This window comes from Dromiciops gliroides, chromosome 1, assembly GCF_019393635.1.
Source record: "Dromiciops gliroides isolate mDroGli1 chromosome 1, mDroGli1.pri, whole genome shotgun sequence".
NCBI lineage: Eukaryota > Metazoa > Chordata > Mammalia > Microbiotheria > Microbiotheriidae > Dromiciops > Dromiciops gliroides.
The window spans coordinates 586017329-586030819 of NC_057861.1; the positions used below are offsets into that span (position 1 = coordinate 586017329).

Below are 13491 nucleotides of genomic sequence, written 5' to 3' on the forward strand. Positions count from 1 at the left end.
CACTTTAGTGCAGTATGTAGATGATTTACTTTTAGCCTCTCCTGATGCTGACACCTGTCAGGAAGACAGCCACCATTTATTATTAGAACTATCAAGAGTGGCCACAAGGTCTCTAAGTCAAAGGTGCAATGGTGTTTACCTCAGGTAGAATATTTGGGCTTCATTCTGGCTGCTGGAACTTGCTCTGTCTCTCCTAAGTGAGTCCAGGCTATTCAACAACTCACTGCTCCCTCTACTAAGAAGCAGTTAAGGGCCATTCTGGGAGCAGCTGGGTATTGCAGACAATGGATACCCTCTTTTGGTGAAATTACTAAGCCTCTTATAGCTCTAACCAAAAATTTTGTCCCAGAACCTTTATAGCTGGATTCCCAGAATCTCTCAGCTATAATAGAATTGAAGCGGGCATTGTTATCAGCACCTGCACTAGGACTCCCAGATTACAGTAAGGAAGGGAGAAGGGTTTAGAAGAAAGATAAAGACTTCAGTTTTGGATATGTTAAGTTTAAGATTTCTATAGGATATCCAGTTCCATATGTCTAATAGCCACTTGGAGATCTAAGACTGGAGGTCAACAGAGAGGCTAGGGCCAGACAAATAGATTTGAGAATCATCAGTGTAGACATGACAATTCTATTACACTGGAGATGAGATCACCAAATGAAGTTTAGAGAAGAGGGCCCAAGACAGAGAGAGCCTTGTGGGATACCTACAGTTAGTTATTATTTTTCCTTTGTTTTGAAAAGAACTATTGACATCAGGGAATGATATCTTGACTTGCACATGATTTGGATATAAGTTAGGCAGAGTTGCACAAAATCATTAGCCTCACTCTCTCTTCCAGAGTCATCAAAGTCCAGTGGCAAGACAAAAGTCAAGAGTACTGGCAATGGCCCAGGATGCAGTGGATAACCTTGGCATCTTCCATGTCTGACCAAGCTCAAGCTCCACAGCATCTACTTCAGCTGCCTTTGGACAAATTGGACCTTTGGAACAAATTGTTCTCATCCACCCAATCCACTAAAGGAAGTCTTCACATACTTAGGGTAGACATCCTTTTGCCTCACCACAGAGTTTGAGGCCTATTAGTTACGTAATGTCTCTAAAACCTAGATAGAAGAGTGTACAATGAGAGGAAGGTGATTGACAGGGTTAAAGGCAATAGAGAGGTTAAGAAGGATAAGGATTGAGAAAAAGTCATTGGACTTGGCAATTAAGAGATTATTATTGGTAACTTTGGAGAGAACAGATGCAGTTGAATATTGAGTTTGGAAGCCAGATTGTAGAGAGTTAAGAAGAGAGTGAAAGGAGAGGAAGTGGAAGTATCTTTTATAGATGGTCTTTACTTTTAGTCCCCTCAATTTGTCATTTACTTATTTTTTAATTGATCCTTTAAATTAATTTGAAAAAATTTTTAAATCATTTATTTATTTATTTTTGTGGGGCAATGGGGGTTAAGTGACTTGCCCAGGGTCACACAGCTAGTAAGTATCAAGTGTCTGAGACCAGATTTGAACTCAGGTCCTCCTGAATCCAGGCCCAATGCTTTACCCACTACGCCACCTAGCTGCCCCCCCCACATTCATTTGTAATAAAATTTTGAATTCCAAACTTTCTCCCTCTCTCCCTTCTCTTCCCCCTCCCTAAGACAATAAACAATTTGATATAGGTTATACATGTGCAGTCATATAAACATATTTCCATATTAATTATATTGTGAAAGAAGAAACAAAACAAAAGGAAAAAAATCTAAAATAAAGCGAAAATAGTAGAGTTCAATCTGCATTCAGACTCCATCAGTTCTTTCTTTGGATATGGATAGTATTTTCCATTATGGGTATTTTGGAATTGTCTTGGGTCATTGTATTGCTGAAAAGAACTAGATCAACTGAATCAATAGATGGTCTTCCCAATGAGTTTAGCTACAAAAGGAAGAGGAGATATGGACTGATAGTTATCAGAGATAGAAGGATCAAGTGAGGATTTGGGGAGGATGGGAGAGACATGGGCATGTTTGTAGGCAGTAGGAAAGCAGTCAGCAGACAAGGAGATATTGAAGATAACTGAAAGAATGGGAATAATAGAAGGGATAATCGACTGGGGAAGATGGGATGAAATGGTGTCACTTGTACAGAGGAGTTTGCCTTGGTAAGGAGAACAGCTACCTCTTCCCATGAAACAGGGGAGAAGGAAGAAGTGGTGGCAGAAGGCATCTGACTGTTATGAAATCAGGAGGAGGGGAAGAATTGGGAGCTTTCTATCAATGGCCCCACTTTTTTTTAGTGAGAATGAGACAAGGTTCTCAGTTGAGATGGGTGGGAGGAGGGGGAACCTGGGAGTTTGAAGAGAAATGAAAAGGTTTGGAAGAGCCACTGCAATGAGTAGAATAAAGAGTTAATTAGCAATGTGCAAAAGGATTGCCTAGCAGCTTTGAGGGCCCATTTAAAATTAGGTAACACAAACTTGTAGCAGACACAGTGAGGACAGTTGCTTGATTTTCTCCACCTTTGTTCAATAGCATATGTATAGGAGAAAAAGGATAGCAGTAGTGATCTAAGGCTGAGGCTTGGCAGGACATGATTAGTGAGATTATAAGGGGGTAAAGGGCACAAAAGAATAAGACAGTACAGTTTTACTGTTCACTGAGTGTTTGAGGGAGAGTCTTTTTTTGAAGTTTGTGAGTATGAAGGTAGGAGCTGAAGAAGAAAGACTGTCAGCAAGGTACTCAAAGCATCGCTGAAGGTTTCCAGTTAGCATGTCAATTTCCAGCGCTCTGGGGAGGATCCAAAGAGATGAGTAGACAAAGACTCAAGATGAAAGCCATCTAATGGAAGAAGCAACCAGCCAGAAAGTTGAATTCAATAGGCATTAAAAAAATTTTTGCTTGTTAAAAGTTTTACCTTGGGGGCAGCTAGGTGGTGCAGTGGATAGATCACTGGCCTTGGATTCAGGAGGACCTGAGTTCAAATCCGGACTCAGACACTTGACACTTAACTAGCTGTGTGACCTTGGGCAAGTCACTTAACCCCAACTGCCTCACCAAAAAAAAAAAGTTTTACCTTTTATGTTTTGTTTGATTAAAAAGCTTTTTGTTTTTATACAGGTCATTTCTCAACCACTCCTCTCCCATTGAAACCTCCCTTATAACAGAGAAAGAGTTAAGCAAAATGAAATCAGTACAACCATATATGACAATGTACACAAGAGTGAACTCAGGTCTTCCTAACTCCAGGCCCAGTGCTCTATCCATTGAGCCATATACTTGCCTCTAATGTTCTGCTCCCATTGTACCTTCCCTCCCTATTGAAAAGATAGAAAATGTTTCATCATGTATCCTCCTTAATTAAGATTAGTCACTGAGGGGGAAGCTAGATGGCTCAGTGGATAGAGCACTGGCCCTGGATTCAGAAGGACCTGAGTTCAAATGTGGCCTCAGACACTTGACACTTACTAGCTGTGTGACCCTGGGCAAGTCATTTAACCCTCATTGCCCCACAAAAAAAAAAGATTAGCTATTGAATTTAACATGGGATCAACTACTTTTTAGAATTATTTTAATTTACATTAGATTAATCTATGGATATAATTTTCTTGGTTCTTCCTTTGTACCATAATAAATCATATAGGTCTTTCCATGTTATCAATCATATTCCATTATGTTTATGGTCTGGTAGTTGTGACTTTTTTTGGTGTAAATTGGAAAAATATACTGGGTGGATTGTTATTGAAAAGAGGAGCAGAAATCTTTCCCCTATCCTCTGGTTCTTGCCTTGCACTGTGGGCCTCACCAATCTTGTCCAGTCACTCCCCTTCTCCTACCCTGACCTAGCATAACTTGCTGTCTAGTCAGCACCCTCAGTACTACCTCTCCAGAAATATTTTTCTCCACAGCCTAGCCTTCTCCAGATAGCAATGAAAATTGGCTCACTTCATCTAATTAAAATCTCTAGATACAGCTTTTCTCCCACTTTAGAAAGTTTATTATTTTTAAATATATATATATATACACACAGACACAGCAATATTGTTTGATGAAGAACAGTGAATGACTTGACTATTCTGAACAATACAATGATCCAAGACTATTGGTGAAACATATTATCCACCTCCAAAAAGAGAACTGATATTGATGGAACACAGACGAAGCATGCTATTTTTCACTTTCTTTCATTTTCTTCCTTTTAATCAAGTTTTCTTGTACAAAATGACAAATTTTGTAATGTTTTACATAATCATACATATATAACCCATATCTGATTGTTTGCTGCCTCAGGGAAGGGTAGGGAAGGGAGGGAAAGAGGGATAAAAATTGGAACCCCAAACTATAAATAAAAATGTTTATTATTAATTTTTTTAAATCAATGCTTCTCTTTCATATAGCTCTGAAGCCCCCACTTGCAACACCCCCTATCCTCCAGTGAAGACAAAATTTTATTGATACTGTTGAATATTAAAATATAGTTTTTGTATCTGCCTGTCTCCTACAAACAGATCAGAGTATATATATATATATATATATATATATATATATATATATTTAAAAATCAATGATTCAACTAAAACGGAAAATATTGGATATTGGAGGGGATGTGGGAAAACTGGGATGCTAATCTACTGTTGGTGGAATTGTGAAAAGATCCAACCATTCTGGAGAACAATTTGGAACTATGCCCAAAGGGCAATAGTACTGTGTATACCCTTTGATCCAGCAATACCACTGCTAGGTTTATATCCCAAAGACATTCCCCAAAAGAGAAAAAGACCTGTTTGTACAAAAATATTTATAGCAGCCCTTTTTGTAGTGGCTAAGAATTAGAAATCAAAAGAATGCCCATCAATTGGGGAATGGCTAAACTGTGATAATATGATGGTTATGGAATATTATTGTGCTATAAGAAATGACAGGCAGGATGACTTCAGAAAGGCCTGGAAAGACATGTATGAAATGATTTATTGTGAAGTGAGCAGAACCAAGAGAACACTGTACACAGACACAGCAATATTGTTTGATGAAGAACAGTGAATGACTTGACTATTCTGAACAATACAATGATCCAAGACTATTGGTGAAACATATTATCCACCTCCAAAAAGAGAACTGATATTGATGGAACACAGACGAAGCATGCTATTTTTCACTTTCTTTCATTTTCTTCCTTTTAATCAAGTTTTCTTGTACAAAATGACAAATTTTGTAATGTTTTACATAATCATACATGTATAACCCATATCTGATTGTTTGCTGCCTCAGGGAAGGGTAGGGAAGGGAGGGAAAGAGGGATAAAAATTGGAACCCCAAACTATAAATAAAAATGTTTATTATTAATTTTTTTAAATCAATGCTTCTCTTTCATATAGCTCTGAAGCCCCCACTTGCAACACCCCCTATCCTCCAGTGAAGACAAAATTTTATTGATACTGTTGAATATTAAAATATAGTTTTTGTATCTGCCTGTCTCCTACAAACAGATCAGAGAAATTATCTTTAATCTCTTATAAAAATTAATAAACAGATCGTAGAAATTATAATCTCTTATAATATCTCCTACAATTTGTTCCCATACTGGTCCTCCTGGAAATATAATAACCAGATCAGAGAACATGGTTAAGAACTAAATCAGAGAATTTAATACTTCCTACAAAACAAATCAGATCAGAGACAAAAAAAACCCCATAATATCAATTTAATATTTTGTCCCAAGAAGAAATATATAACACATGATCATGTGGAGACTCCCTTCCTAAGAGAGAAGCTCAGAGACCCTCTCCTTCTAAGGGTTTTTAAGGTTTCTTTGCCAATGGGTTACAGGGCATTGTCAGTTACAGATCAACCCAAAAGCAAATACTGTAACAAGAATGGAAGTAATAGAGGCATCATGATAAGATTACAGGATTCAAAAAAAAAAAAAGGGTTTGGCAAGGATGAGGACGCTGAGATATCCATAAGATAGGGACTTACTATCCTGAGAGAAAAGAAGTCACTAAGTGGGGTCTTTTATTTGCTAGGTATCTGGGTTCAGTTTGGGAGTTCAGTTGAAGGACATTTTGCTCCTACTAATCTTATTATTCCAGGGTTTCATAAAAAATACTTTTGTATAAGAAGGCACCTCCATCAAATCCAGGTGATCTATTTATTCATATTAACCGTTCCTTTCTGAATATTGTATCAACTACTATTTCTCTTTTGGAGCTCCTTGTTCACAAATAATGAAGCATGAAAACCATAAGCAAACAAACCTTATTTAGTCAGTATTCAAACTAATCAAAAAGAAATTATAAATTTAACTTTAGAGAACAGAAAATTGTTAATATATGCTCTGGTGAGCCAGAGGAGAGGGCTTTCCAAACTGCTTTACAAAATGGTCAGAACAATTCAAAGCACCACCAACAGTATATTAATATGCCTGTCTTCCAATAGCCCCTCTGATACTAACAGTTTCTGTCTTTTATTATTTATGTGAGATTAAAACCTTAGAGTTGTTATAATTTCTATTTCCATTATTAGTTATTTGAAGCATTTTATCTATCATCTGTCTATCTATCTATCTAGATATCATCTAATCTATCTATGTCTATCATCTATCTATTCCCCCTGTGTGTATGTATGTATATAGGATTCTGGTTTATATCTATTTTCTGCTAAACTGTTTTCCTCATACTTCTTTTGTTTTGTTTTGTTTTGTTTTTTAAGTGAGGCAATTGGGGTTAAGTGACTTGCCCAGGGTCACACAGCTAGTAAGTGTTAAGTGTCTGAGGCCGGATTTGAACTCAGGTACTCCTGAATCCAGGGCCGGTGCTTTATCCACTGTGCCACCTAGCCGCCCCCCTCATACTTCTTTAATAGGGAGTCTAATCTAGCACTTTGTATTCTTAGGATTATCAAATACTGGGCTACTATATTTGTTTGCTTCTGGGTCTTGCTTTTCTAGTCAAGAGACATTTCTAAGGCATCTATTATGTGTGGGACCCTGTATTAGATGCTAGGGATAAAAAGATAAATAAGATCAAGACCCTGCTTCCAAGGAAGTTACAATGTAACAGGGGAAAGATAGACACATGTACAATGTACAATGTAACAGGGGAGAGATGTATAAACAACTATAATACAAGAGAAAATAAGGTCAGTTCCATGGAGCAGTCCAAGAAAAGGATTGTGGGGGATCCAAAGATGTATAAGAAATGGTTCTGCCCATAGTCCCCTGTAATAATTACTACATTAAAATGTATCTATCTTGCGTCTCATTCACTGTTTATGCTCTCTTCTAGCTAACAGGTAACTAATCTGATAAACAATTCTATATTAATAGCTGCTGTGTTATCTTTTTTCAGATAATGGGTATTTTGATAGGCATCTGCTGGAGGAATGTGCTAAACTAAGGAAATGTCCAATGTGAATTTTAGGTACCACAGCAGTGGAAATATTATTGGCAGACTTATGGAATAACAGGTTCATGGCATCCTTTCAAATCACCACAATTATATCTATTGTTTTTGGACCAATCCTAAATCCTCACTTAAGATGTTTCCATATTCCTTAAAAGTTTCTCTTAACAAGTTTGCATGCATTATCAGTGTTTGAAGACACATTCAAAACTATCTGGTTTAGCTCTTCCATTTTACACCTGAGGAAACAGACCTAGAGAAATTAAATGACTTAAGATCACACAGGTAGGAAGTGGGAGAGCCATGATTTTAACCAAAGCTTGTTGTTGTTGTTTTGTCATTTCAGTCATGTCTGCCCCTTCATGACCCCATTTGGGGTTTTCTTGGCAAAGATAATTAGAGTTGTTTACCATTTCCTTATCTAGTTCATTTTTTAGATGAGGAACTGAGGCAAACAGGGTTAAGGGACTTACCCAGGGTCACATTGCTAGTAAATGTCTTAGGCTTCATTTGAACTCACAAAGATGGGTCTTGCTGATTCCTGGACCAACTCTCTACCCACTGTGCCACCTAGCTACCCTCTTGCTGATTTCAAATTCATTGTTCTTTCCACTAAAACACCTTGCCTCCCAGATCTCTAGATAAACATACTAGGTGGTCTGTTGTATAAATACTACAATACTTTAAGTCCAATTTGATTGAATTCAACAAGCATTTGTTAAGAATCTGCTACATGCAAAGTACTTCACTAGTTGTTAGGGATACAAAGAAAAATAAATCCCTGCCCTCAAGAAGCTAATATGTACACAATATGTATGGTATTAAACAAGATAGAGAATGAAAGGGACAAGTGCAAAAACAGAGAAGGCAACCTAGGATAATTGGAAATAGAGCATTCACAAGTGAGGAATCAAAGGGGAAATAGCACCTGGGCTCAGTATTAGAGGAAAATTAAGAAAGATGTAAATGTAGAAGTGCATTCCACAAAAGGAGGATGGCTCATGGGAATATATGAAGGTGGGAGATAAAATGTCAATGTGGGAGTCTATCCAGTATTGTTTGTTTCTTTTTTAAATGGTATCTTTGATTTAAAAAGTCATTTTAGATATTTGTTCTTTTTTCTCCCTATTTTTTTGGATGGTAAATTGGAAGGGCTAGAGATTCTTACAAACACCAAATTAGGTATAACATTGTACATGCTGGGGGTAAGTATAAATAGAAGGGCCACCCTCCCACCACCCCCACCACCCATTTAGGTAGAATCAAAAGAATGACAACTAGTTGGATATGGGAGGTGAGGGAGATGGCCAATTCAGAGATGACTGAGGTTATAAAACTGGTCACTGAAAGGATCAGGATATGTCCTCCTCTCAATAGAAATAGCTTAGTCTGGAAGAGGGGTGGTTTAAGAGGAAAGTTTTCCATTTTAGATATGTTTAGTTTGGGATGCCAATCAGATATCTAAGTGGAGATGCCTAACAGGGAGTTTGCAATGAGTGATTAGATTTGAAGAGGGATATTAGTGTTGGCTATATGATAGGAGCAGCTACATGGCTCAGTAGAAGGAGCACTGGGCCTGGAATCAGGAAGACTTGAATTCAAATTCAGCCTCAGACATGCACACTGTGTGACCCTGGGCAAGTCAATTAACCTTTGTTTGCCTTAATTCACTGGAGAAAGAAATGGCAAACCATGCCAGTATCTTTGCCAAGGAAACCTCATGGACAGTATTGGCATGCTATGGTCCATGGGGACACAACTGAACGACAACAACATATGATAGGAGAGATTATAATTGAAACCATGGAAACATTTGAGATTACCAAAAGAAATTATAGAGGAAGAAGAGGACTGAAAATAGTATCTTGGGAGACAAGATACTATGCTTAAGGGACAAGAGATAGACGATGATCCAGCAAAGGAGACTGGAATGAAGCCATCAGACAGATAGGAGAACCAAGATAGAACAATATCATGAAAGTCAAAGGAAGAGGTACCCAGAAGGAAAGACTGGTCAGCAGTGTCAGAAGCTGTAGAAAGATCAATAACAACTGAAGAAAGACAATTGTAGCAGCATTCAAGAAATCATGGGTTGCAGTAGAGAAAGTGGTTTCTGTGGAAGCCAGATTATAAGAGACTGAGAAATAAAATGAATAAATAAATAAAAAGAAATAAAATGGTGAGGAAACAGAGAAAGCAAACTCTTTTTTTTTTAAAGCAAACTCTTTAATAACAAGAAGCACCTATTAAGCATATAGTAGGCTATGTGCCAGTCAGTGTGCTATGTACTGGACATATAAAGGTATAAATGAAACAGTACCTGCCCTTAAGGAATTTATACTGTGTTGAGGAATGGGAGGAGGGAGAAAGAAACAACTTGTACATAGATAAGTAAATACAAAATATATGCAAAGTTATTGTTGTTTGTCCTTTGTTCTTGGATGAGAACAAATGATATCATGATGGTGATGTCTTGATGTGCTCATGACTGGACATGAAAGGGACAGAGCTGCACAAAGTCCTTAGTTTTACACTCTCCTCCAGAGTCATCAAAGTCCAGTGGTGAGATAAAAGTCAAGACAACAGGAGATGGCCCCCAATGCAGAGGGTGACCTTGGCCTTTCTAAATTAAGGTCTTTCCCAGGTCTTAGTTTGTCTGAGGCCATGCCCACTTAATGAGTAAGAATTGAGACAAAAGAAGGCTCAATTAAGTTGGCAAAGATATCAGTCTAGTAGGGGATAATGCTCAGAGTTTCTGGTCAGCAACTAAAAACAATTGCTATTGACACTTATTCTAAGCCATCTAAACAATAAGCCACCAGCTTGAGTTGGGGTTTTTATTGGCCATTCAATGATGAAAGCCAGACTGGTTTAGGTTTTAAGGTGGAATCAAGAAGCTACATTTAAAACACAGGGGACTTTTTAAAAGCCTGTCTTTTCAGAGCTATATTTCAAGAAATTAAAAAATTAAATGGAAGAGATCTGAGGCAAGGAGAACAAGTATGAGGCCATTGCAAGAGTCTAGGCAGAAGGTGATTATGTACTAAACTAGGGTGGAAGTTGTGAGTAGAGAAGGAGTTAGAGTTGAGAGATGTATGCAAAATACATGCACAGAAATTGGAGGGGGTACTAGCAATGAATGGGATCAAGACAGGCTTTCTTATAGCAGATGGCACTTGAACTGAGTTTTGAAGGAAGATTACATACATAGGGTGAAAGTGAGGAGGGAGTGCATTCCAGCCATAGGGTACAGCCTGTACTAACACACTGAGATGGAAAATGGAATGTTGTATGGACAGTTTGGCTGGAACTCTTTCTAGGAGTCTAGGGTGGTGGTGAGATTTAGTTTGAAAGCTAAAGGAGGGGTCACACAGAAGTTTTTAAAAGATGGGCTAAGTTGAAGCAGTTTGTGGAGAAGGATCTGTGATATAGGGAGAATGAAGAGAAATCTGAATCATAGGGATGAAGGAAGTAGGAGATGGGAATTTGCTAGTCATAGGACAGGGGAGGTACCAGATGATCTGGTTTTTCAGCTAATGAGAGTAGAGAACTGCTCTCCATGAGAATGAATGTCAGGAAGGTCATGTAGTAAGAACATTTACTTCACATCAATACTGTATGGTAGACAGTATAAAGAGTGCTCTTTAGAGCAGGAGTTCTTAAACTTTTTCACTTTTTGTCAGAGAAATTTTTACGAGACCTCTGGTATATAGGTATATAAAATGGATATACATAGCCTTTTACTGTTGGCAAAGTTTTTCGTGACCCCCCCCCCCCCAGTCCCCTTCAGTTACTCAGCCCTACATGGCATCCCAACTGAAAGTTTAAGATGCTTTGGTTTAATCCAATCAGTGTCTGAACAAATCTCCACTTTGAAATTCATCAGACAAGTGCTCATTCATTTATGTTTAAAACCCTTAATGAAGGAGAATCCATTATCTCCCATTTCACTTTTGTAGAGCAGTTTTTCCTTATCTGGAACCTATATTTATATCTTTGCAAATTCCACCCTTTATTCCTAGTTCTGTTTTCTGGGACCAAGAAGAACAAGCTTGGGGGCAGCTAGGTGGCACAGTGGATAGAGCACCGGCCCTGGAGTCAGGAGTACCTGAGTTCAAATCCAGCCTCAGACACTTAACACTTACTAGCTGTGTGACCCTGGGCAAGTCACTTAACCCCAATTGCCTCACTTAAAAAAAAAGGGAAAAAAAAGAAAAACAAGCTTGATCCCTCTTCTACTATAGCCCTTCAAATAATCGAAGAAAGCTAATATAGTCTTCTTAAATCTCATTGCGAAGCAGTTTGGGACTCTATCCTCCACCCCTCTAACTAGAGGGGAGAGAATCTGAGGGAGGTGGTATCAGTCTAGGTGTGATTTAGCCACCTGGTGATGAGAATAGAGGAGATGAGTTTAATATGGTAGGGGCATTTGTTCCTGCAGAATTGAAACCAGGCAGTGTAGCAGATGCAGAGTGGAGTGCTTTAGGCTTTCCTGCCTTTGTTTGTGTTATTCCCTATACCTGGAAAGTATCCCAATCATCTTTTTGTCTGTTGAATTTCTGTCCAAACCAATTCAATTTTCAGCTCCATAAAGTCTTTCATGATCCCCTCAGTTAATGGGTTTTGGGGACACCTTTAATCTCATAAACCCCTTTATTTGCACCTGCTGCATTCACTATGCACATTTGGCACTGTAATTATGTGTACTGATCATATATCAACTGATTGAACCATAAATTTCATGAAGTTAGGATGTCACGTGGTGTGTCACATTAAACTTCAATCTAAACTCTGAGAAAAGGTAAAGGCTTTATTTATTTATAATGTTCAGTTCTGGGTCCCATGTAGCATATTGTAAATACTCATGATTGTGTGGAAAGGACTAATTTCTGCACCAGCTAATGAAATGAGAAGGTACAATAATATGAAGTACACCTATCTGTCTGGCTCTGAGATGATTTACATGCAGTCTTGTTCTAAGACAGGGGAAAGGAAAAACTCTCCTAAAAGGTCCCATATTAATTGTTTATAGAAAGCAAAGAGGAAGAACGACCTCTGCCCAGAAATTTAGTAGTTATATCAAGGTTAAATCCCTTGCATATTTTATTTGTGCTTTTCTTTTCTTTCCTTTTTTAATGCTGGAAGTGAGAAGTGACTGAGAAAATGAACCCCCAGCTCTATTAATATTATACTAATTCTTAAAGTCAGTAGGGCAATGATTCTTATGGACAGTCTGAAGGTTAAACTTGCAGGCCCCTTCTCAGAATCGTTTTTAAAAATAAATTCTAAATAATTTCAGTTATAGTTTAGTGAAAATAAGTATGTTTTTTCCCCCCAGTCCAAGTTCGGGTCCGTGGACTCTAGGTTAAGAACCCCTGTGATAGGGCACAGGTTTGGGCATCAAGGATCTCACCCTTTCCCACCTCATCTCCTAGAACCCCGATTTCTCCTTCTGCTAGACCCACGCACCTACCACCCCCACCCAGTTGCCTCCGCCCTCCAGAGGGCGGGGCAAACGGTGAAAGGAGGCGGGCAAACCCCACACCGCGTGCACCTGCGCTCCCACTTTCTCTCTGGTGAGTGGGGGGGTGGGGTCGGAGGGGTTGGGCGGGGTGGGAAGGGAGATAATGACCTGTGGCCAGTGGGATGCAAACCAGGATAGGGGAGGGAGGGAGTGTAGTTAAAACCCTGGGGGCAGGGCAGGAAAGGAATGGCTATTGGAAAAGGGAAATTATGTGAGTGGGTGGGTGCGAGGGCTCTGTCCCTAGGGCCGTGCGCCACGGGGGACTGCAGGCCGTGCGAGGCCCCGGGCGCCGCCCACAACGCCCCAAACGTGTCGGCTGGGCCTTGGGGAGGGGGGGGGGGACGATGGGAGACCCGGGAGGTAGCGGAGGGGGGGGGGAAGTCTCGCGAGATCCCGCGGCGGCGGCGGCGGCGGCGACGGCGGCGTCGGCCGGGGGTGGCTGGGGAGGTGAGTTGGAGGCGGTGGCGGTGGTGAAAGGCTGGGGAGGGGGTGAGCGACGCGGTGCGGGAGGTGTGCGGGGGTTCTCGCTGCCCGTAGTGTAGGTGGCTCTGGGGGAGGGTGTAGTCGTGGGCGCGGGGGGGGGGAGT

The 13491-nt window shown here is 39.7% G+C and overlaps 1 protein-coding gene across 6 annotated transcripts in view; it reads left to right on the forward strand.

Moving 5' to 3' along the window:
• Positions 1 to 12918: 12918 nt before the first annotated feature.
• The window catches only part of MRTFB (myocardin related transcription factor B), a 258398-nt gene continuing 257825 nt past the window's right edge, over positions 12919 to 13491 (forward strand). For 5 of the 6 annotated variants that reach the window (XM_043996573.1, XM_043996509.1, XM_043996551.1 and 2 more), the window contains exon 1: positions 13306 to 13351. The gene's annotated coding sequence lies outside the window, so the exon portion shown is untranslated. Of the gene's footprint in view, positions 12957 to 13305; positions 13352 to 13491 lie in introns of those variants that run through there. The other variant, XM_043996516.1, reaches the window with a different exon arrangement.